This window comes from Lagenorhynchus albirostris, chromosome 8 (genome assembly GCF_949774975.1).
Source record: "Lagenorhynchus albirostris chromosome 8, mLagAlb1.1, whole genome shotgun sequence".
Classification (NCBI taxonomy): domain Eukaryota; kingdom Metazoa; phylum Chordata; class Mammalia; order Artiodactyla; family Delphinidae; genus Lagenorhynchus; species Lagenorhynchus albirostris.
In genome coordinates, this window is record NC_083102.1 from 54,580,767 (window position 1) to 54,604,408 (window position 23,642).

The 23,642-nt window shown below is 41.7% G+C and overlaps 1 protein-coding gene across 1 annotated transcript in view; it reads left to right on the plus strand.

The window, feature by feature from the left end:
- Positions 1-19,513, plus strand: part of CDK14 (cyclin dependent kinase 14) — a 581,983-nt gene extending 562,470 nt beyond the window's left edge. Inside the window, exon 15 of the mRNA XM_060157002.1 lies at positions 16,137-19,513. The gene's annotated coding sequence lies outside the window, so the exon portion shown is untranslated. The remainder of the gene's footprint in view (positions 1-16,136) is intronic.
- The last annotated feature ends 4,129 nt before the right edge of the window (positions 19,514-23,642 follow it).

Genomic DNA, 23,642 nt, shown 5'->3' on the forward strand with positions numbered 1-23,642 from the left:
GGATGCAGGGTAACAGAGGCTGCATCTCTATACAGTCTTCCTCAGCCACCTTGGCAGGGGGAAGAGACCTGGCAAGAGGAATACTGGCCCTTAAGGCAACCACATGGATATGTACATCTCGTTGGTCCGAGCAGGTGGAATGGCCATGCCTAACTTCCAAGGGAGACGTAAAGGGCATTCCACCCAGGATCCAGAAGACAGAGAGCTGGAACTTAGTGAAGAGCACTAATGACCACTAATGTTTGCAAACATTAGAGATAATGTAAAGCATTTCAAGGGAAGGGTGAAAAGTCATTCCTTGTTATTTTCTTTGATCCCAAAGGTATTCAAGAAAGATTTCCAAGGAAGGAAAACAAGTCTGGGGACAAAAATGGGAGCCTTGTGTGGGAGTCAGGCATGGTGGAAAGGAACATAGGGTGAGGAATTCAACAAGAAAAGAAAGTGAGGGAAGGGACAGCATCAAAGTGAAGCAAGCTGGGTCTCGTGTGACTAGAGACTGAGCCCCACGCTTCTAGATCTGCAGAGGGTTGCAAACTGCAGCCTAGGTGAACTCTTCCTCAATCCCCTCCATATATCATTAGATGTAGGATGCCTGCCTCACACAGAAGACCTCAAAGCCACTTCACTCCACCTTTGAGCTCAGTTCCTGGTATTGCCTCTACTATCTGGTCTCACTGTTAGCGTTGTGTTCTTGTTTTGGCCTTTGCACAGCTCCTGGGGGCTCTTTATCATGGAAGATCACTACCCAATCCAGGGGTGGCAACACCATGGCCACCAGGCTTCACAAGCCACTAAAACAGTCACAGCAAGGTTTTTTTTCTATCCCCTCAGAACCTCTGAAGAGCATCCTATTTTCTTGGTGCTTTAAAGTAAAGGAAGAAGTCTCCCTTATTGTGTATAAGGAAGGCATGTCAACATAAGTGGAAATAGTTTAGATTTCATTATTCCAAGTCCAGTTTTTCCTAAAATTCCTCTACTTTGGCTTAATTGTAGAAGGGTTACAAATCTATAAGAGGGTTAGGATCCCGTATCTATATGTTTAGAATTTCTCTGGTCAGAATATTCCTTCAAAAATATCACCACCAGGCATCGGACGGTGTGGGTGTGTATTTTCGTGTGTGTGAGTGCACTGAGGGAAGGGTGCATGAGGGAAGAGGAAATGCGAAGCTTCAAAAAAGGAAATGGGGAATGGTCTTGTTGCATTTAATCAGTGGAAAACCGTGGTCAAAAAAATGTGTTGTTTTTTTTTTTGAAACAGTCTCTTTATCTTATGCTCAAAGGAATAAATTTTATAAAATTAAGCTGTATAAAAGTAAAATTATGTGGATCAGAGAACTGAAGCAATTCTGTGCAGATTCCCTTGATCACCCAAACCAGCACGCAGATCCGTGGGAGGAGCAAGGTAGAGGGACGGTTAGGTGTGGTTGCTATGGCAACCATGTGCTGATTGGAATAAGACTGAGGAATCGTGATTCATCCCTGGCTCCACATTTTCCTTTTCTCTTCTTAACTGGCCCCTAAAGATTTGCAGTCCTTGGGGTCTCAGTGCTACCAAGGCAGGTCACAGAGAGACACCGTGCAGCCAGAGGTTGCTGTCCCCTAGCAATGGCAAGGAAGGCACAAGTTATTCATGTGCCTGAGATAAGCAGGGTACAAGTGTAAATAAGGTTTAACCAGAGAGATGAAAGTGAGCAAGAATCATCAGAATGCCAAGCTTCCAGGCCAAGTCCTGGAATGCCACAACTCTGAAATGACAGAACCAAAGTGAGGCCATAGAAGCCAGATCAGCCTGTGAAGTGCAGATATAAAAGACCATGAGTTCGTTTTCTGATCTTAAGAAGAAACACTGGTATTGACAAGAGAGACAAAGGTTTGTCCAGAGGGTTGGAGTGGGATGTACTTTTCCAACACATGTTTCTGAGCTTCAGCTTTCTCATCCATAAGATGAAATGCTGCCTTGAAGGTTGCTGCGGGGACCAGAGGCATAATAAATCCTCCTCAGCTGCTCAAATGAGTTGTCTGTGACCCTTTCTGAGGGGGAAAATATGAGTGGCCATATTAAGAACAATTGCAAAATCTTGGCTGATATTGTTTTTACCTCAATAGGGAAGATAAGAGTTCGGCATCATTGGCAAAGCTGTGAGAAGAGACTCTGAAGGTCATCTCTTTAGATCCCTACTTAGGGATCTAAAGAATGCCCATTTGTGCTTCTCCTGTTGGCTGTTGCCTTCATCAAATAGAGTGGGCTAGGTTCTACCTCTCTTGATGAAACATGATGCGTGGACTAGGTGACATTTTTATTTTGTTTTTGTTTGGTTGGTTGTATTCTTGTCATCTAGGGAGGGTGTAGGAAATCACATAAGCCTCTAACCACTCTTAACAGGAGTGTCCATAGTCTGTGTCCCTTGTTCAAAAGGAATTACCTTCAAGGACTTAACTTTCAGGGAAGGTTATTTCCTCTGCAGTATGCTCTAGAATTGTGGCTAGATGATGGAAATGCTGCTTAATGCTTCAGCATTCTGACTCTCCAATCCTGAGGTTCTTAACCTGCGGTCCATGGGTCTATGAATGGAATGCAGAAGATCTGTGAGCCAACTGAAATTGTATGAAAAAAGCTGCCTGTAGTTATATGTGTAGATGGAGTTTTCTGGAGAGGACTCCTTGGTGTTCATCTGGTTCTCAGATTTGGCAGTGACTCGGTTTAAGAATGATCATAATCTGAGTGCTCTGTGTCTGTTCTCTTGTTGGCAGTTGTATTTATCAGTGTTTTGTCCACTGAGGAGTTGGTAAGAGTAGAAAAATAGGGAGGACATTAAAGAAATTTTTTTCGTAAGAAAAATCATAATCTCAGATTCTGACTTAAAACTGATCTCTCCATTACATAGCAATGCAACAGTTCCTATGCAGTACCATTAAAAACATTAAATAATGTATGCAAAATGTGTACATTTTACTGTAAGTAAAATTTACCTGAACACCATAAATACATATTGCACTCAAATTAACAATATGTATATTTAGGGGTGAAGTATACTGATATCAGCAACTTACTTTGAAAGCATCAAAATAATAGGATTGATTAATGGATGAATAGAAGCATAGGCAGATGAATAGCTATGTTACAAAGCAAACACATCAAAATGTTAATTGTAGAATCTTTGTAGCGGGTATATGGATGTTCGCTGTACAATTCTTTTGTTTTACTGTATACTTGAAAAGTTTAATAAAATGTTGGAAAAATATATAATCATAATATTTAGAGTGCATACAACTGTATATGATACAGAAGACAGAATAAGGATCGAAAGAAATGAATGGAAGTTGATTTTATAACTTTGATATTTATTGATTCAATTTAGAGGTAATTCTTTAGTACACAGAAGTAAATCTACAAATGTTCAAATTTCAAGTGCAGAGAATTTATGGTCAAGAGGAATTACTGTGATGTATCTGTGTGCTTAGCAAGACAGCCCTCTGAACAGTGACCATGATTGCATATTTTCCCCAGATTTGGTAGGGTTTGCATAGTTTTATTTGGAGCTTGTTCTAACACAAAGCTCTTCTTGCCTTCAATTATTTTCTAGTCTGTTTCTTTGCTTGATTGCACACCATGAATCTTAGTAATTTTCCTCTACCTGTCTGCTTCAGATACATCTTATCTGAATCACCCATCTCTAGTAATGTAGACAGGCTTAACACACTACACCCCAGCGAGTGAAAGAAAGAGGTGCAGTGTTCTTCTTTACATTTTACCAGGCATATATCAGTCTCTAAAAATCAACCTGTTAGAATTTTTCTTAATAAGAGAGTACTAAACGAGATGAGATTTAACTTTACCATGTTAATCCAGGCATGAGTAGTTTTACATCCTGCTTGGACCAACGTGCTTAATAATTGATCATGAGAACCATATAAACTCTGGCACTAAAACTTGGGAGGTTACTAATTAAAAAACAAAAGAGTTTTTCCATTTTAGCATCGCAGGCCCGGCTCATTGTAGGTGACAGCTCATTCGAGCCACTGAATCCAAGAGTTGCAAAAGGAGCAAAACCAAGCAGCTTATTGGAGCTGATGAGCTGTTTTGTTTTCACACTTGTATACTTCATGCAGTATACATTATAGTTAATTATTATGTTTCAAGCAAAACTGGTGATTTTTTTCCCCCCATGACAATGAAGCAACTAAGTCACTAGATCTGTTTTGGGGTTTTCTTCTTTCTTTCTAATGACCCCCGTGTTCAAAGTCAGATCTTTTGAAAAGGACTTAACAGAGCATCATGAGACGTGATAGGTGCTTAGGGTGCAATTTTAATGCCAACAGACTGGAAAACAAACAGCATAAACCCAGACAAGACATAACTTTTTTCTTTAGCATCTGTGTGAAGAGGAAATCAGATCTTTCTGGGATGTGCTTCCACTCACAGGTGTGGAAGAGAAGATGTCAGTTCCCAACTCACCACATTGTGGGTGGGATTCTGATTTGGGGCAAGGCGACAGGGTATTGCATTGTCTCTCACAGTAAGAGCTCGATTCACTTAACTCCATGCTTTTGTTTCAGTCGTCCACAAACGGACGTTAAAAAAGCGTGAAGCATCCCTTAATCCCATGAGCCTGGTGTGTGCTGGCTCCTGTCACTGCATTCTCCAGCTCTGTTGCCAGTGGAAGTGAGAGATGGACCCCAGGCTTGCAACCACTGTTCTTTGCTCTGCCACCAAACCACTGAGCTGTTGGCACTTTAATGGTTTTATACCAGGAGGAAACCAATTGTGTTGATGTGAATGTCTTATTCATCGGACATTACAGGCTTCACATTTTTAAGGAGCTGAAACTCCAAGTCCCCAGCATGCACCCGCAGTGAATCAAGACAAGAGTGCCGTGATGACGTTTTCGAATTTATTGCAGTTGCTCTTTAAAAGATTTGACAGTATTTTAGAATTCTAAACGCCACAATTTGAAAGCCTGTCTAAGGTTGTGTGCTCATCAAAAACAGTAAATCATGTTTGACTTATAAAGGTCAGCAGAGTAGTAGAACTCAGAGTTAGTGCATATTCTTTTCCTTTTCCTTTTAAATGTGTAGACAAATATAGAGACTCAAGTGAACAGGCAATTTATCAAGGACCTAAGGCATCTTTCTGGTGCATGAAAATGTCCAAATTCTCCCCACGGGCTACGTTTTGAAAATTGCAGTCCTGGGGAAGAAGCTTAGTTTCTGTGTCATCCTGAGTCCAGGACACTCTAGATATTTCTCACGGGCAGAATAAGACCTTTCCACATTAAGTGCTGCAAAATCTGGTGCTTTGTGAGCAGTCACAAGACATTCGAAGAACCTGCTGCATTATCTCATTTGATGTCATCCTGAAAAAAACAACTATTTACCCACAGATTTCACAGAGGCAGCTGTGACTTCATCTGTGTGGAAAGCACACAACTGCCCTTGGTTGGGGATTGCCCTGGCGACTCCCCTGCTTAAAAGCCTCGAAGACCTCCTCACTACATACAGAATAAAGCCCCAAACCCTAAGCAGGGCACGTAAGGCCCTCCACTCCACCAGCCTCCCCTACCCTGTCAGCTTCCCCTGCACTTTGTTTCCTGACCTCCAAATATGTGCCTGCCCCACTGGCCACTCACTGCTTCCCAGAGCCCTAGGCTATTCGAGAATGCCCTCCTTCCTCCTTTCTACACATTGAACTTTTATTTATCTTTCAAAGCCCAGTTCTTCCTCACTGCATTGGTACCTCTAGAATAACACTTCCATTCTCCATTTTGACTTAGAGGTTGCTGTTGTCCTGTGGTCCCCTTCCAAACTCTTGAGGCTCCTGAGGACGGCAGTGGTGCGCTGGTAAATATTTAGCAGCCATCTCTCCAGAAAGAGCAGGAAAGCCCTGATTGGTCAATTGTCTGTATCCCATGGTGTAAATATACCTCCTTCCATTGCCAATTTCAAGGGTGGCTGTGTTTAATAACAGCTTGCAAAATTCTTGAAAATTTTAGCATCGGGCTCTCACAAGCCAGTTCAAGCTAGCTTCAGACCACCACTGAGAGGGACCTTGCTTTAACAGTCTTTGGAATAGTCTCCTCTTCCCTGCTAAATGCTGTGCTTTCCTTAAAAAAGAGATGTTCAGTGTTTTTCTGGATTGAAATAGGCAAGCCAGCTGATAGTTTGGCTCTGCCACAGCTCATTGAGTGGGGTGTCATTTGCACAGAGATTCGGGGGATATTTGCACCTCTTGTCATTTGAGAGTGGTGGCCTTAGCCGTCTCCCTCATGCCACGGTGCGCAGGCACGTGTGAATTTAAACAGATGGATTTATTGGAAGTGCAACTGAGAACTGCAGTGAGGAGCAAGTTGATGGTCTTGAATCCAGCAGCCTCATTAGAACAGAATGTGATCCACCATGGCGTCAATAAAACACTTACAGAGGAAAGCCTAAGACACAGATTTGGGAAGATCAGTGACAAATTCTTTGAGGGAGGAGAGAATGCTATAGGCTCAGATCTCAACATCGTTTCAACAAATCTTTTGTCATTTTATTTATTTTAAATATTTATCTATTTATTTATTTATTTTTGGCTGCATTGGGTCTTCGTTGCTGCGCACGGGCTTTCTCTAGTTGGGGCAAGCGGGGGCTACTCTTCGTTGTGGTGCACGGGCTTCTCATTGCGGTGGCTTCTCTTGTGGAGCACGGGCTCTAGGCGCATGGGCTTCAGTAGTTGTGGCATACGGGCTCAGTAGTTGTAGCTCGCGGGCTCTAGAGCGCAGGCTCAGTAGCTGTTGCGCATGGGCTTAGTTGCTCCACGGCATATGGGATCTTCCCAGCCCAGGGCTCGAACCCGTGTCCCCTGCACTGGAAGGCAGATTCTTAACCACGGCGCCACCAGGGAAGCCCTCTTTTGCCGTTCCTGATGTGAGCCTTTGTCTTACTTTTGTGACTCACAATTTGAGATTGGAACGTCAGCATATTTTAGTTCATGTAGTAAAGTGCCAAGCTGGCTAGCTCTGTTTTTATAATCAACTTGGAAATAACAGCACATCGACCCTGTTGTTCCTGTAAGGGTGACCAACTCCTTTTGGTTTACCCAAGTTTTAAAATTGAAAGTCCCACACCCTGGAAACCCCCTCAGTCAAACTGGGACAGTTGGCCAACCCAGTTGCTGTAAAGGTGTGGTTCCTGTACTGAATGCTATGGGTACTTACACCTGGAATATACCTCGCACAGCTGCTATGCCAGGAGACATTGAACCAGTGACTGAAAGGATCATAACTTCTTTAAAAGCCCAGTTTATAAAATCTGTTCTCCTCTTAAGGTTATGGTCCTGTCTTTCAGGCACATTATTTATGTATTTTATTTTTTTGGCCACACCTCTCAGCATGCGGGATCTTAGTTCCCCAACCAGGGATCGAACCCACGCCCTCTGCAGTGGAAGAGCGGATTCTTAACCACTGGACCTCCAGGGAAGACCCCAGGCACATTCTTTAAACGAGAGGGTAGGGCTTCCCTGGTGGCCCCTGGTGGCGCAGTGGTGGAGAGTCCGCCTGCCGATGCAGGGGACACAGGTTCGTGCCCCGGTTCGGGAAGATCCCACCTGCTGTGGAGCCATGGCCGCTGAGCCTGCGCGTGTGGAGCCTGTGCTCCGCAACGGAGAGGCCACAGTGGTGAGAGGCCCGTGTACTGCAAGAAAAAAGAAAAATGAGAGGGTAAATGAAATGTACTTGGGATAGGAGAAAATGCTACATGTGCACAAAAGGTTGCTATTTATTTCTCATAATGATACGTGTTCCATAACTATCCCATATTTTCGTACTTATCTTGGGTATAAGAGAAATATAGCAACTTGCTATGATGGGATAACCAGTATCAAAATACTTTAAATAGCCTATTAGGATTTTGTGGGGAGTACATTTCAGATAACTTTACACGCAGATAGAGTCTTAACTTCCATGAATCAGCCCTCAGTGATTTGTTGTTCATTGGCACTGTTCATATTGTGAAGCTGCTGCACGGGAAAGAGTTGGTGGGGAGCTTAGCTGGGTGTCCAATGTCTTGAATCCCTCAGCATGACCTTGTTGGACCTTCCTCGCTGTCAGCAGACATTTCCTGGTAGAAACGATGTGCTACGGTAGTGTCCACAATGTGTCACTTTGTGACAGTGTTAAATTGTGCCCCATAAGAATCAGTGTTTCTGCTATAATATGACATATGTGTTCCTACATGTGTTTGGCAAACTACCACAGTAAAAATTGTAGTTTATGGGAAGAAATAGAGTAAGGGGCAGACCACTCAAATTGTATTCAACATAGTATTTTAGTATGTTTGAGCTGTTCTAACAGAATACCGTAGACGGGGTGACTTATAAACAATAGAAATTTATTTCTCACCGTTCTTGAGGCTTGGAAGTCCAAGACCAAGGCACCAGGAGATCTAGTGCCTGGTGAGGACCCTCTTCCTCTTCTTGCTGTGTCCTCAACATGAAAGAAGGAGCAAGAGACCTCTCTGGGGTCTCTTATATAAGGGCACTAATCCCATTCACATGGGCTCCACCCTTATGAACTAATCTTCTCCCAAAGGTTCCACCTCAGAATACCATCACATTAGGTTTAGTTTTCAACATATGAATTTGAGGGGGGACATAAACATTCAGTCTGTAGCACATGGCACCCACAAGAGCAGTAAAAACACTACTAAAAATACTAGCACAGTTTACAGGTGAAATGTTTGGTGGAAGGGTTGAGGCTACCGAATTTTGGCTGAAACAGCAAAATGTGCAGAGCTCTAGGAGAACCTTACAATAAACAATTCCAAGACAGAGCATCATGTGGCCGAACTAAGCCAAGATGAAATATGTGAGGTAAGTGGGCAGCATGTACAGTACTGCAGACCCCTTCAGCTTGCACACGACTGTGCTTATGTCTCATGCACATGGCTGCTGTGACTTAGTGGCTCAAAACTAACATGAGCACGAATTCTCTCATGTGAACCAACACGACTTCTGGTTTATGCTGACGCTGTTCTCTGTTTACCAATCATATGTGATCTAGTTTTCACTACAGAAAGTCATCTTAGCTTTGCAAATTTCTGCTGAATCTTAGCTTTGCAAATTTCTGTCTCATGGTTCATGAGACAGATTAAAGTTGTAGATGATCATATGTATTGAATTCAAAACCCTTAGCATGAAATTTTCTTGCGCTTCAACACTTTGGACAGTAATAGTAGACAACTTTTAATTTGAAAGAAAAATCCACCCAAAATGAAGTCACATCTGCTCTCAGATCTTTTAATTAAAGTCAGACATGAACCCTCGTGTTTCTCTGACTGCTAAATACTTAGAAGTGGTTTTATGAGATTTGTGTGTGTGTGTTTTAAGTTGTAAAAAATGCACACACTGCTGAGTTACATGACTTTGGTTTATTTAAATATAGTTTAGTAAGACTGTAATATATAAGGAAGGTGAAAGGGCAGAATTCTATTTAATTAACTTATACCCACTTGGGAACCAGTCAATTATAAAGGTATGCTGAGCAAATAAAGCTTCACATAAGAAATCCTTGAAAAAAATAAGCCACTTTGGTGAAGGCTTTCCTATTCTTTGTCATTAAAATTATTTCTATGAGCTATTTCAAACCTTAGATTATATGTGTGTATATGATATGTGTGATTTTTATATATTATGTATGATTATATATAAATGATTATATGTGTGATTGAATATATATATACATATGTTTTTTAAAAGATTAAAATATGTATTGGTGGCTCTTAGAAGACCTAGATCAGTACTTTCCCTGCACACTTTTGGCCTTTATTGAGATAGGACATACTCCCAGGCTTGCCATCCTTTAATCTACATGTGGATTAAAATACGACCAGTGTTTTATATTTACATAAATCTGATTTAATAAACAGTCATACCATTAAAATAGAGGATTCTTTTCAATCACAGCTAATTATACATCATATAATGCCTGGTCTTTAACGAGGATTTCAATAAATGTTTGTTGATAACGATGATTATTAAAATGATATGTTAATGTATAAGAAATGCTTTGTTTTGAAATGTTAGACTTAAAGCTTTGCCTAAAAATTTTTAATTATGATCACCACTTTGGCAAGAAGCTTAAAATGTGCAGAGTCGCTGCAATTAGTGCATTGTGCACCCATATGGATGTTACCAAACAGCTTTCAATTTAAAGGATTTGGGCTATTTGAGTGATGGACCTTCTGTTAAGCTTAAAACAAAGCCCGACTATTTCTGCATTCATTTTAATTAATATTCTCTTGCTGGTCTCAAAGTATTCTCTTCTGGGGGGGAGAAGCATGATTATCATAAATCAGAAATAAGCAACAGAAGTAGGTTTAACTAATTTTCTACTTCCTTCTGTTTCATCCCATTTCTCCCCACCCCCCGAGGAGCTTCAATGCAATGTCAGAACAACTGGAAAACACTGATTTCAGATGTTCTCAAAGAAAACCTATATTTCTAGCCAAATCATAACATAATTAAACTCACAGAAAAATGAAGAAATAAAGCCGTCCCCAAATTTTTGAAAATCATTATGAAGTATAAAACGTATCATTTTCAGTCCAACATTCATGTCAAATCTACAGTATAAAATTTGATTATATATACAAATAAGTATATGTGTCATATATGTATATATTTGTATATATACATGATATTTTTACTTCAGAGAGGTTTGTAGTTGCCTAGGTGCTTGGGGTTTAGCAATCTTATATGTGGACTTAATTTTCTACAGTAGCAAATTCTGCCTGAATATTGATTAGTATTTTAAGCAAACTCAAACTCACACAGTCTGGTAGTTCTTTTTTCCTGGATACTTTTAAGTGAAGTCTTATTAATATGATACTTGGGGAAAAGAAGCTTTCTGGACTTTTTCTTTCACCAACTCAGAATAAATTCTGTAAACGGTTATGTGTGTTAGTTAAGGCCCTGATTTTTTAACATCTTTAACATCTTTAACATTTTCAAACATCTCCCCTGCAACCACTCTTTATACACCTTCAGAAAGACAGTCACTCCAGTGGCCACTGGAATCCTGACTACCTGAACACCCAATTTAGGACAACTATGAATGCTGATTTCAAAAGTAGACAGCTAAAATGAGCCCCCAGAATCTTCACCGAATTCTTAAGAATAAGATAAACATGAAGATTACAAAGCAGAATTGTAATTTACCAGAACACGTGGGTAAAATAATTCATCCAGTATGGGAGTGGAAAGGCATAAAATCATTAAGTCCACTCTAAAACACACCATAGCAGCAGGTCCTATTTTTTTTTCCTTTTCCAGCATTAAGGAAATTCATTCCCCCTAGCCACTAGATTTGGCACAGAGATACTCTAGTTTTTCCATATTGTCTGGATTTTTCATTTTTATTTCTTTTTTTAAAGCATGTGATTAATTATACACCTGTCTTTAAATTCCTCCTTATATACCAGTCTTTTGGGTTCCACATTTGAAAAGAAGGAAATGTGGAGTTAATTTTATTCTAGGTTAGAAACAGATAAAAGCTAAAGGTGGTCAAATAATATACATTGTTTTTCTTGAAGAGAGGTTAACTATTTTATAATTCTATACTGTCTTTGCTACTGGGCGGTAGCTTTATTTACATCAAATTGCTTCCCTTTCTGTTAGGTTTACACAGAAGTCCCTCAAACAGAAATGAGCGGATTACCCTATGTGTAGCTTCACATACATCCTGGTGAATATCCTGTTCACAATTTAGGCCATGAAAGAAAACCTACAGTTGTTTTAATTTGGAAGCAAAATAATCACTTCTCTCCAGTGAGGCTTAGAGAGAGAAAAAAAAGGGGGGGGGCCAGAGTCTTCCTGTAGAAAAAAGAATACTTTGTGGAGGGGCAGTGCTGCAGCAGGGTTAAAAAAGTAAAGAGTAAAACAAACACAAAACCTGAGAGTGGGTAAGTAGGCCAGCAAAAGAGAGACCATCTGATTACATGGAAGCACCCTGAGCTGGGGTACTGGGCTGTGTTGTCCCACTGGCGTGTAAACTGCGTGTGTTTGTGTATGTGTAAGGGTGTGTGTGTGTATGTGTACACATAGAGATTTAACAGGGAGCACAGAGGGAATTAGAAAGAGCCTGGCCCATTTTTAATTTGGGTCTGTTTGCTTGCATTTAGCACTTAAGGGCTTCTACATTCAGTTTGCTCAAAAGAGTGATGAAGCACTCCTTGCTTATGCCTCAAATCAGAAATGCATGAAGTGCAGCTGCAGAGATAATACATTTTCCCCAAAGGCTTTGGCTGAGCAAATTAGGTGTCAATGGGGTGCCTGCGCAGGCAGTACTCTCTCTAATTAGTCTCTTGAGCCTAGTTGGTGGCGGGTATGAGATGATCTAATCAATTGGTCTGTGTCTGATGGTTCGTGTAAAAATCCTACCAGGCAGACTCTCTCCCACAGGTCACCCACCTGCACAGCAGGGCTGCTCATTTTCATTTTTCATCTCCTCCATCACATGATGCTGACAGTTGGTTTTAAGAAAATTGAATCCAAAAAATATCTAGTTCATAGGGCACATGGGTCAGAACAAAGTTGCATTATGGGTACTAGCAATCCAATTAATTAATATTTATAGCTGAGAAGCTCTATGTAGATATTTCTGAATAAGGATTTTATCAATAAAAATCCAATTCTTTAAAACATTCATTTCTAGAGAAAGAACACTGTAAAAACAGAAAGCAAGATATAAATGGCATCCATTAATCTTATGGTTTATATACTTACGAGTTGACGTGCACATAGTTTATAATTTATATTCAGTTTCATTTGTATTGTGTGTGTGGTGCATTTTAATAATCAATTAAATGTAAGGAAGGATTTTGCTATTATACTTTGCTTCCCTATGAATGTTGTGTGCCCTCTCCTTCCACCTATATCCCCACCTGTCAAATGCATGATTACATTTAGATTTTAAAGAATTTTTCTAGCAGTAAACTCACCTACCTCATATGCAGTCCTTGAAAACTGAAACAGATGCTGATGCCACCCAAGGAGGAAGAAAGGACATCCCATGCTGCCGGTGAACAATATTAGGCAGGGTAGTGGGCACAGTTTGGGCTCAGCTGCTCACAGAGATGGGAAAGGGTCTAGCTCTCACCGGCATCTCCCTTCTTTTCGTATTATTGGCTCCTTTCATTAAATGTCTGAACCTAAACCTAAGTAATAGACATCTCATAATCACTCTGTTCACATTTTATTATCCAATTACTGTTATTTTGTATTATCCTTTATTATCCAACTCTGCTTATGCCCTGGGTTAGGTACATGATTCTCCTAGAGATTATACCCAAAGAATCAGCGCAAAGGCAAGGACAAACACCAGGAATGACTAAAAGAAAGTCTTAAATCAACCCAATAGGAAAGTAACATGCTATGGTGATGGTGTGCACATATGGTTACATAAAATCAGATATATTGAAAATCAAATCAGTTTTTTCAAATAGAATGTCATGGAGTTAAAAAAAAAAATGTTTGACCTACAGGAAGGTGTTAATACCCACCTTTCTCAGCCTGTAGTGTATCTGTGGATGGCCACCTCTGTTCCCAGCACTGTGCTCTTTCAGCAAGAGCATAGGCACAGCATTTGCCCTTGGTCACCATGCCAGGAGGGAATAACATCTGAGAACATACTCCACTCCCAAGTTCTCAGATTCTACCTTTCCCCTTCCTGTTCATTCCACAACTGTCTACTGACTACCTGAGCTAGGTCTGGGCTATGCTCTAGGGACACAATGGCGAACAAAACCAAGATTAATCAAGAATATAATCACCTGCCACCCTACATGCTCCCTCACAGCAAACGCCCTCAGACCACAGGGACTACATGAAGTCTGTAGTTCAGAAAGGTCAGGCTTGGGTGCCAGGTCTGCATCCTACTGATTAAAGTGGTGGAGTGGAGGAGAGCCAGGCAATGACTAGTTCATTCGGGCATGGCTGTAGGAACTCTGTGTCTAGGCAAGCAGATGTCAGGACAAACCCTGACTCCTGTTTGGCCAGGGTGGGCAGGCTTCCTGGAAAAGCTGGCATCTCTTAGAAGAAAACAATAGGGGAAAATCTTCATAACTTTGTGACACAAAACCCACAAGAAACAAAAGAAAAATATGGATAAATTGGACGTCATCAAAATTAAAATTGTGCATCAAAGGACACTATCAATACGGTGAAAAGGCAGCCCACAGAATGGGAGTAAATATTTGCAAATCAAGGGATTAATATCCAAAATATATTTTAAAAAAAAACTCCTACAACTCAACAACAGACAATCCAATTTAAAACTGGGCGAAGGACTTGGATAGATATTTCTTCAAGTAAATATACAAATGGCCAACAAGCTCAAACATCACTAATTATTAGGAGAATGTGAATCAAAATCACAGTGCCATACCAGTTCATACCCACTAGGCTATCTATGATCAAGAAAAAACAAAAACAAAAAAACAGAAAATAACAAACGTTTGCAAAGGTGTAGAGAAATTAGAACATTTGTATATTGCTGGGGGGATTATAAAATGGATTTTCCACAGCCACTGTGGAAAATGGATTGCCAGTTCCTCAGAAAATTAAACAGAATCACCATATGACCCAGCAATTCCACTACCAAGTGTTACCCAAAAGAATTGAAAACAGGTACTCAGACAAATATTTGTACATTAATGTTCATAGCAGCACTATTCACAATAGCCAAAAGGTGAAAATAACCCAAATATACATCAACTCATGAATGGATATTTCATACACACAGACAAGAAAGCAGATTCACTGTTGCCAAGGAGCCTGGAGCAAGAGAAGAATGAGAATGAAGCATATAAGATATGTAAATAAAGAATATAAGGTCTCCTTTGGGGATGACAGAAATGTTTTGGAATTAGACAGAAGTGATGGTTGCACAACACTGTGAATGCACTAAATGCCAGTTAATTATATGCTTTAAAATGGTTAATTTTGTGTTATATGAATTTAGCCTCAATTTTTTAAAAAAGGGTGGAAGGTTAACCTTCCAAAAATCATCATAGTAAGTGGCAGAAATGAGTTAGAGGGTGGAGAGGATGCTGTTTTAATGGTTCTTAACTGTAAGATTGGAACTTGTTGCTCCCTTGGTCAAGGTAGTGCCATTCAGGGGTGATGTGCTTGGTACCCTAGCCTGCAAGGGCAGCAGTAGGGCAACTGCACTGCAAAGTCTTGACAAAAGACCACTGTTCCTTGTCTGCCAGAGAAGATGCCTGTGTGGCAGTGTGTAAGGGGACAAGCAGGCCTGACCAGGCCTCAGTGACCTCAAGCTTCTAAACTGAGATAATGAGTTGGTTCTGGGATTCAGTGGAGCTGATGGATCGAATCTCTGGGCTGTGCGACTTGACCCTGACAGTGTTTCTTTTCACCCTTCCTGGCAAGACATTATTTTCCCATCCTAGAAACTCAATGAAAATGCTTAAGGGCCAAAAAAGAAACGGAGAGAGAAGCAGAGTGAACATTCCTTCTTTCTTCTTGAACCGTTCACATGGAAGTAGTTACCGAATTTAAGCAGGCATCATCGGAAATGCACAGTTGTATGCAGGATGTTGGGAAGAAGTTGGCAATTCAGGTCACGCGGGCCAATTTTCATTCTGCTGAAACTAGGTCTGATAATCGGCACTGTGGAATGATACACAGCTGGATTTTTTTAAAAACATGTATGTGATCCGTTTTTCTATTTCATGTTCATAAAAATGAACACGATACATCCTTTTAATGGTCTGTATGATGCTACAGGCATTTAATTAAGACCAGTATTAGTGCTAATGATTTGGGGAAGGAAATTTGCTGAATTTCTTTTTCTCTAAATAATCCAAGAGGAGGTTAGACCATTTAAATTCATGGAGTTAAATTATTTTAACAGTAGAAAATGCAATCAGAGCATTTGTTTATCGTATTATAAGGACTGTTTTGGTTAAGGAGACTGCTCTGCTTCCAACATGTGTGCTTGAGGCCACTGTGGAAAGAATGGATAGGCTCACTTTGGCCTGACCAATTCTGATGTCTCATGTAATTTAGGAAAAATGAATGATGTAAGGTTTTTCTGGTTGTTTTGTTTTTAACATATAACAATTTTCTCTTTTCCTCCTTCCAGGATTAAGTTGTCATCATTCTGGGAAGGAAAAAAAAACATTAATGAAGTGGCCAATAATACGAAGGGAATCACGGATCAGTCTCCTTTCACTCCCTGTGGTGGATTTCACTTACAAGAAAATTGAAGCTGGCAAGACCTGTTTTCTCTGCAATTTATTTAAAACCTTGCACGCATTTGGATACCTTGTGATTTCCAAGAACTATGTGAAGATTAAGTTTTGCTTACTGATACATGGCATGTATTCTTCTCAGTCTTTTGTGTTTGATTTTTTTTGATTTCCCTCTGCACCACGGCGTCTCTGTAAAGGTTTTTATGCTTTCACCAGCCATGTCTTAAATACATTAAGACAACACACTCAGTGTTCACACTTCTTCAGTAATGTCTGTACTTGAAAGCCACATAGTGGCATAAAACAATGTGTGTTTTCTTTGAGAGCAATGCACATTTTGCAACAACCAGGAAGGAAAACTATAGCTAAAAAACACCCATGTTCTCTGACTGACTTGACACCTTGGTCCCTGGCCATGGGACCCCACTTGTCTCTTTAAGGACATTGGCAAATGTGTGTTTTTGTTTTGTTTTTTTTCTTGGAAATAACTGCACACTTATATAGGATATCAGAATCTGCTTAGCATTTTCAAGCCACATAGCATGACTGTTCTCCGAGCAGGTTGGAAGTGAAGAAACAAATATGAAGCATTAAGAACAAAGACAGGGATAAATCACTTCCTTTTGAACCTCTAGAAATTGAGGTAGCTTTTTAAATGCTTTCTGGGTCTTGTCAACATCTTATTTTTTTCCATCCACTTTGTTACGCTTTGTGAGTATTTTCTAAATGGTGAAAAGAGTGAGGAACAGAATGTTTAAGGCACGGGTGCAAAACAATTGTATCTGCTAGATGAGCCCTGAATGCTGTCTTTACTAGTCAACATTTAAAAAGCAAATTACAAAGCTATCCAGAGTTTGAAATTTGCTCATTTACACCAAAACACCTTTGAACTACATTTTTCTAAACATTCCAGGCTAATTGGAAGGCATCATTGGGTACCCTAACTTTAAGCAGTCTCCAGGAATAACTGTTCGGATGCAGGTTTTAGAAACAAGGCAGGAGTCTTGCTTTATAGATGGAAAAGGGAAAAAGGAAAGGCCCGGCTTCCCTTGTTTAGGAGAGACCTTGGAGGATAAAGGCGAGTATGTGACGTGGAGGGGAAGGTGGATTGGGCATGCGCGTGCTTTGATCCAGAGGGAGAGCTGCCTGGCGCAGGTCTGTTCCCGGTGGGGCAGGCCTCACTGCAGACCCCAAATAACACTGGGGCAGCTAGGAAACTTCATCTCGAGCATGAAACCTAGCTCCTGAGGACACCAGTTCTTATGGAAATACCTTCGTGTACATTGTTTTACATTTCCTAGTAGAGAGGAGGAGAGGCTGAGAACTTGAAACGTGTCGCACTTTCTAGGATCAAGAGTAGGAATTATGAGCCAGTTTGACAAAAACTTTCCCTGAGAGTCAGGTGAAGGAAAAGCTTTTCTATAGTCACCCAGTATACCTAGGAAATTGGACCCAGAATTTCTAAACATTAAAACAGTACTTCCCCTGGAGTGGGGTGTGAGCATAGATGTCAGGTCACAATCCATCTTGTCCAAAGTAGTATTCATTGTAAGCTTCTAAGTGCTAAGCGAGGAATTATTTACTGATTGATTTTAAAGAGTGGAAAAGTTATCCAAGGCCAGAATGCTTACTGCTCACTACCTAGAAATACTTCCCATTCTCCTTTCATACATTCCAACTCTTTGGCAGTCTTTAGAGGTATTTTGATTTAACATGTATTTACATTAGGATTTCTTAAAGTAAATGTGGAGAGAAAACTTTACGTGCAATCAAAAAACGGCCTTTCCTGTGATTTATTTTGAATTATTCATTTGGGGGAGAGGCATAACTTTTGTACTTAATGAAGTTTAAACCAAGGGCTGATGATGATTCAGTCTTGCTATGTAATAAGCTTTCTAACTTGAAATTTGAAAATATTTAATGTTTAAAGACTTCAATTAGAAATGTTAGAGTTATTCAGAGATATATGTCCCTGTCATTGGCAGCTTCTCTTGGGAAATGAAACGTAATACTTCTCAGTGGGGGGGTAAATCTGTTTTATTACAGAGACATATGTCTCAGAAGGGTCTCATTTAGGAGGTTTTAGGTTCCCCATGCTTGCCATTGGTGCAGAACATCAAAGTTTACTTTGTCTCTCTCTTTCCTCTCCCATTTGCGAACACCTTCTTTTTTTTCCCCTCCTCTCGCTGAGGACAGCCATGAAAATCACTACAGACTGTGTTCATGAACAGAGTTACTATTCTATTGAGAAAGCACTGGAATGTTTTGTGAGATTATTTTTATATGAAGGAGTAGCTTGAATTCAAACAGCTGGAATAGTTAGAACACGTTAGCATGGTAGCTGTGTCCGTGTGACGTCACTGCACACACAGTATTTTGAAAGGCAACTTGGGACTTCATGTCCGTTTTCTTAAAGGAAGAGTTTGGTTGACTTAAAAATAAATACAAGATACATAGGACATGAAAAAAAAATGTTTGCAGTGCTCAGATAAAAAAAACGGGGGCATAAGGCGGGAGTGGCTGTCTGTCCCCTGACACAAGGATGAGAAGCTATTTCTACCTCCCAAGGGTGACGAGAAGTGTTTCCAGAGGAGCCTCCAGGCTTGTGGAGAAAGCAAGGTCTCTTGGTATCCTTTCCTCAGTGTGTACATGATAGCCAGTGTAATCAATACCCTAGGTAATGCATCTATACAAGATAATCATCTGTGAATATTACTGGTTTTGTAATCTTTGTTATATAAGAGGATGTTTAGGCTGTACATACTGGGGTAGATTATTGCCTGCCCCTATACATAGGAATATGCTGCATAATTGCATATAACTCCCATCTCCCTTACCAGCTTGTAGGCAGAAGAAACCATATAAGTTACTGCCTTGCAATTTTCTCATACACCAAAAACCAAACCAAACAAAATTCAAATAAAATAAGCAATCTCCTATTCTCATTCCCTTCCTACAGCAGCATATTTTAGAGGCACATACAAAATCTACATTCTCTCTAGTTGGGAGTGGATTTAAAAATTTTTTCTTTTATCTTTTTTTTGTATGATACACTGAGATGTGTACTTTCTAACAGGGGGTTGGTACCTAAGAAATGAGCTAGCATTATTCAGAAAATTATTATACTTCAAAATGACACATAGTAAGGAGAATGGAATAATACATGTTGCATATTTGTTACCAATTGTAATTTGTCTGTATTATGAAAGACGTAATGGTTTGTCAGCTGTCACTGTCGTTTTCTTGTAACATGATATGGAATAAAGTATAGCAGAATCTCTGTACATTTTCTTGTTACATCTTCTTGGTGGGTACCAAATAACACCATATACTCCATCAAAGAAACATTGTCTTAAAAACTCTTAGACACAACCATTCTTAAAGAATGCAAACAAGAGGGGCTTACCTGGTGGCGCAGTGGTTGAGAGTCCGCCTGCCGATGCAGGGGACACGGGTTCGTGCCCCGGTCCGGGAAGATCCCACATGCCGCGGAGCGGCTGGGCCCGTGAGCCGTGGCCGCTGAGCCTGCGCGTCCGGAGCCTGTTGCTCTGCAACGGGAGAGGCCACAACAGTGAGAGGCCCGTATACCGCAAAAAAAAAAAAAAAAAAAAAAAGAATGCAAACAAGAGACCAAACACACAATGCTCTTGGATGTGGGAAGGAGTGAGTTAGCTGGCATGTTCCAGAAATTTGTTAAACCCTCCCTTTGCTTGATTTGCTATGCCAAATGCAGGTAAAGGACTAGAGGTTGTGCAAAACAAATCTTGTGAGCTCCAAGATCTTCCCAATTCCCCCAGCTCCTTACTGACATTCACCACATGTTCTGTGCATTGGAGCCAATCTGGTTTTGTTTAATGACAATCTTACTAGTATCTTTTATTGCCTCTTCCTCTCTTTTTTTTTTTTTTTTTTTGCACATATACTAAGATGAGGTGAGTAGGTTACCCTCCATTGAACACAAATCAAAGCCTGAGCACACTGACATTCTGCCAGAAGCGTTAGTGTTCTCGAAGCTGAGCACATTTCCCTGAACACGGCCTAGTGGGCGCCTGCACCTGACCCAGCACTGCTGGGAGCCGCACTGGGATGGACAGTGCCACTTGGGGAGGCCAGTTTCATTTCTATCATCACCTCTTCTTGTCGGATCTGTCAGCTTCATAACCCCAAACAAAGCCCCATCAATGGATGATAAAGTTCATACCAGGTACAGTCATCAACTTCTAGATATGCTATTTGGTGATTTTAAAATGTTTCTCCTTGAAGGTAAAAATCAAAATTCATATCTCATGTTAAGAAGACCTACGACCCCCAGCCCTCCCCTGCACAGACCCTCACCCCAGCAGCACCCACCTCAGGTTTCCCTTCCCTTGCTCCTTTCCTATAACCTCTGTGATTTCCTAGTTTGGAAGCCCTCACAAGCTGACACTCTCACAGAACCGAATGTAAGTGTTCTCAGTTGATGTATATTGCATTCCACAAAAGCTCGTGAGAGCCACCGCATCTCCAGCCTCCACCACCCCTGCTGTCTCCCCTAAAGTAGCAAGTCACCTATGCCAAAGGCACGTGCACTTCCACACAGCCTTGCCACCACCAGTGGATTCTGAGATAGGAGATGGCGTAGAGGCAGACGTCGTAGTAGCCAAGGTAGAGATAACAGGCACATTTCTTAGTTAAATGGGAGCCATAAGTGACCCTGGAAACTGATTAGAACTAGAAAGATGTCAAAAGCATAACTTGTTCCTTGGAGCTGTTTCAAGGGAGCAAAATGTATGCCATCGTCCCACTTCAGTGACAGCGCAGATGCCCATTGCTGACATCATTTCCAGCAGCCTCGGCGGTGGGCTTGACCGCATCCCTGGGTTGATTTAATCCCACTAGCTCTTGAGAAAAGAGAGGACGGGGAGGGCTGGTATCTACCAGAGGCCAAAGAAATAGCTTGGAGAAATAGTTCTAACTTTTTTAATGTGGAAGTAGAGATGACAGTCAACTCTCAGCTCCATAATTGCCCAGGGTTGCCTTGCTCTTTTTCAGCAGGGCCGTTGTTCCAGCTCTGCCAGGTTGGAGCATGTGGTGTGTGCTCGCAGAGGCAAGCAGTTAGAGTCAGGAGGGCGGTACTCCCAGCCTTGCCATTGGCCCCCAGAGGAAAGAGAAACCAGAGGGGAAGGTGTCGGAGCAACCCGGTGCCACTAGGTTAACGCGTACCGTCGCTGAAGAATGGCGGGCATTGTAAAGCTCCGCCATGAGGACCCCGCCGTGGCCCAGCAGCCTGCTGCTACCAGTGGGTGGTGGCGTTATGGGCATTAGCTTTGAGAAGCTTATACAGCAGAGGGGGCTAGGATAAAGGACACAAATCAGGAGAAAACTGACAAGATTAAAAAAAAAATCCAAGGCTTCGTATTTACTGTTCATCCCCCATGCTCTCGGTGTGCTATATTGTCTGCGTTGAGTCATGCTGAGAGAGAGCCAGGCACAATAATAGCTCGGAGCAGCCTTGCAGCCCCAGAGCCAGCCTCTGCCAATGGTGCTGACTGTGCCGGTGGAGAATGGGATTCTGATAGAGTCGTCTTTTTTCTCCTTCCCTGTGAGACCACCAATAATTACGGAGGGCATGCTGCAAAGATGGGGTAAGGGTTCCCAGTTGGAGTGTATCCTGAGAAGTGACCCAGCGGGGGTCCTGGCGAAGGTGTGCCTGCCTGACAGATGCAGACAATGCTGGGGACATCCAGGGACATATGTTTGAAGCAGCGGTTCAATGATTTAGGTTCAAATGCAACTTAGCTTATACATCCTACTACAGTGTGAAACAATGACTCTTCCCTCTTGCCATCTTAAAACAAATCGAATAACTGGGTACCTTGCGGATCCCTGGGGCAAGCAGGCACAAGTCCCTTATTCTGCCCAACATTGGGGAAATCCAAACCCTCTGGTATCCAATCCCCTTAGCCCAGCAGCTAGCAGCCCCGGCTCTCATTAGAATCATGGGGAAGTTTTGAAAACACCTCCACCCCAGACCAATTCATTCGAGAAATACTGAGGGTGGGTCCCTGGCACCGGTCTGTTTGGGAGCTCAACAGGTGTTTCTCTCGTGCACCTCACGTGAGAACTGCTAGCCTCTTGCCTTCCTCCTGTCTGTCTGCTCCTCCAGGGACCAGGCACGCAAACTTGCTGTAAGAGCCATATAGTAAATAGATCCAGCTTTCTGAGCCATACAGTCTCTGTCAAAACGACTCACTCTACTGTCAGAGTGTGAAAGCAGCCATGCCCAATATATAAATGAATGAGCATGGCTGTGTTCCAATTAAACAATTTATGGGGCACTGAAGCTTGAATTTCATAATTTTCACAGGTCATGAAATATTTTGCTCTTGATTTTTAAAAGCTATTTTAAAAGTAAAACCTATTTGTAGCTCGCAGCCTGTATAAAAACAGGCAGTGGGCAGGGATTTGCCCGGGGGCTGTTGTTTGCTTACCTTGGCTTAGAATGCGCCCTGGTAATGGGGTTAGGCCAGGACCACCCCTGAGAGTTGCCAGGCCCAGGACAGAGCCAAAATGGAAGCCCATGTACCACATAGCTAAATATTTCAAACTATAAATCCAGCTGACAAAATGTTAAATAAATTCTATTATTTTACCTTGACAAATATGTCTTCATAATGACCTAGAAAAGCCAGGGTTGCACTTAGAATTCTCAGACTCCTCTAAGTTCACCAAAACTTGGCGGCGTGTAGCATACATATGTGTGGGCACCCCGCCCTGCCCTCCGCATCCACACTCTGTCCGTACCTATGGCAAACAGCCCCTCCTTGGCCAGCCCGCGGGTATCAGCTGCATACACTTATGGAGGGGGTTTTTGGGGAAGACTCCAATTGCAGAGAGGATTCCAGGGTCCCAGGCATCTGGAGAATATGAATAGAAGTGGGGGAGATTGGCTCCTGTTGGGCATGGCACCATGGATCCCTCATCCTCTGGAGGAGGGCTATGCCTGCCGAGGATCAGAGCCAGGCCCTTTAAACATGGGAACCAAAACAGAGCTCCCTCTTGCCTGGGTCTAAGGGCACTGCCGGTGGGCAATAGGAGGCTGAGAATTAGCTACTGTGAGTTTTCAGGTCCATGGGGCATTTCATCTGCCCACTCTACTCTGATCCTGTGGAAGCAGACATCGTAAGGGGAAGGGCAAAAAATTGTTTCAGCACATCTCTTGGAATTAAAGGATCTGCCTCCTGTTAGTCATGTGCTGGAACTAGCTGATACCAGGCCACCAGAACCAACTGTATACCTAGGAATTTTGTGAGCCAGTTCTTAAATCGTTAATAACTTGAAATCAGATGGGAGTATTTACACCACAGAAATTGGCAAACTCTACATATCAGGGTTTTTTTTTTTCCTTTGTGGTTTTG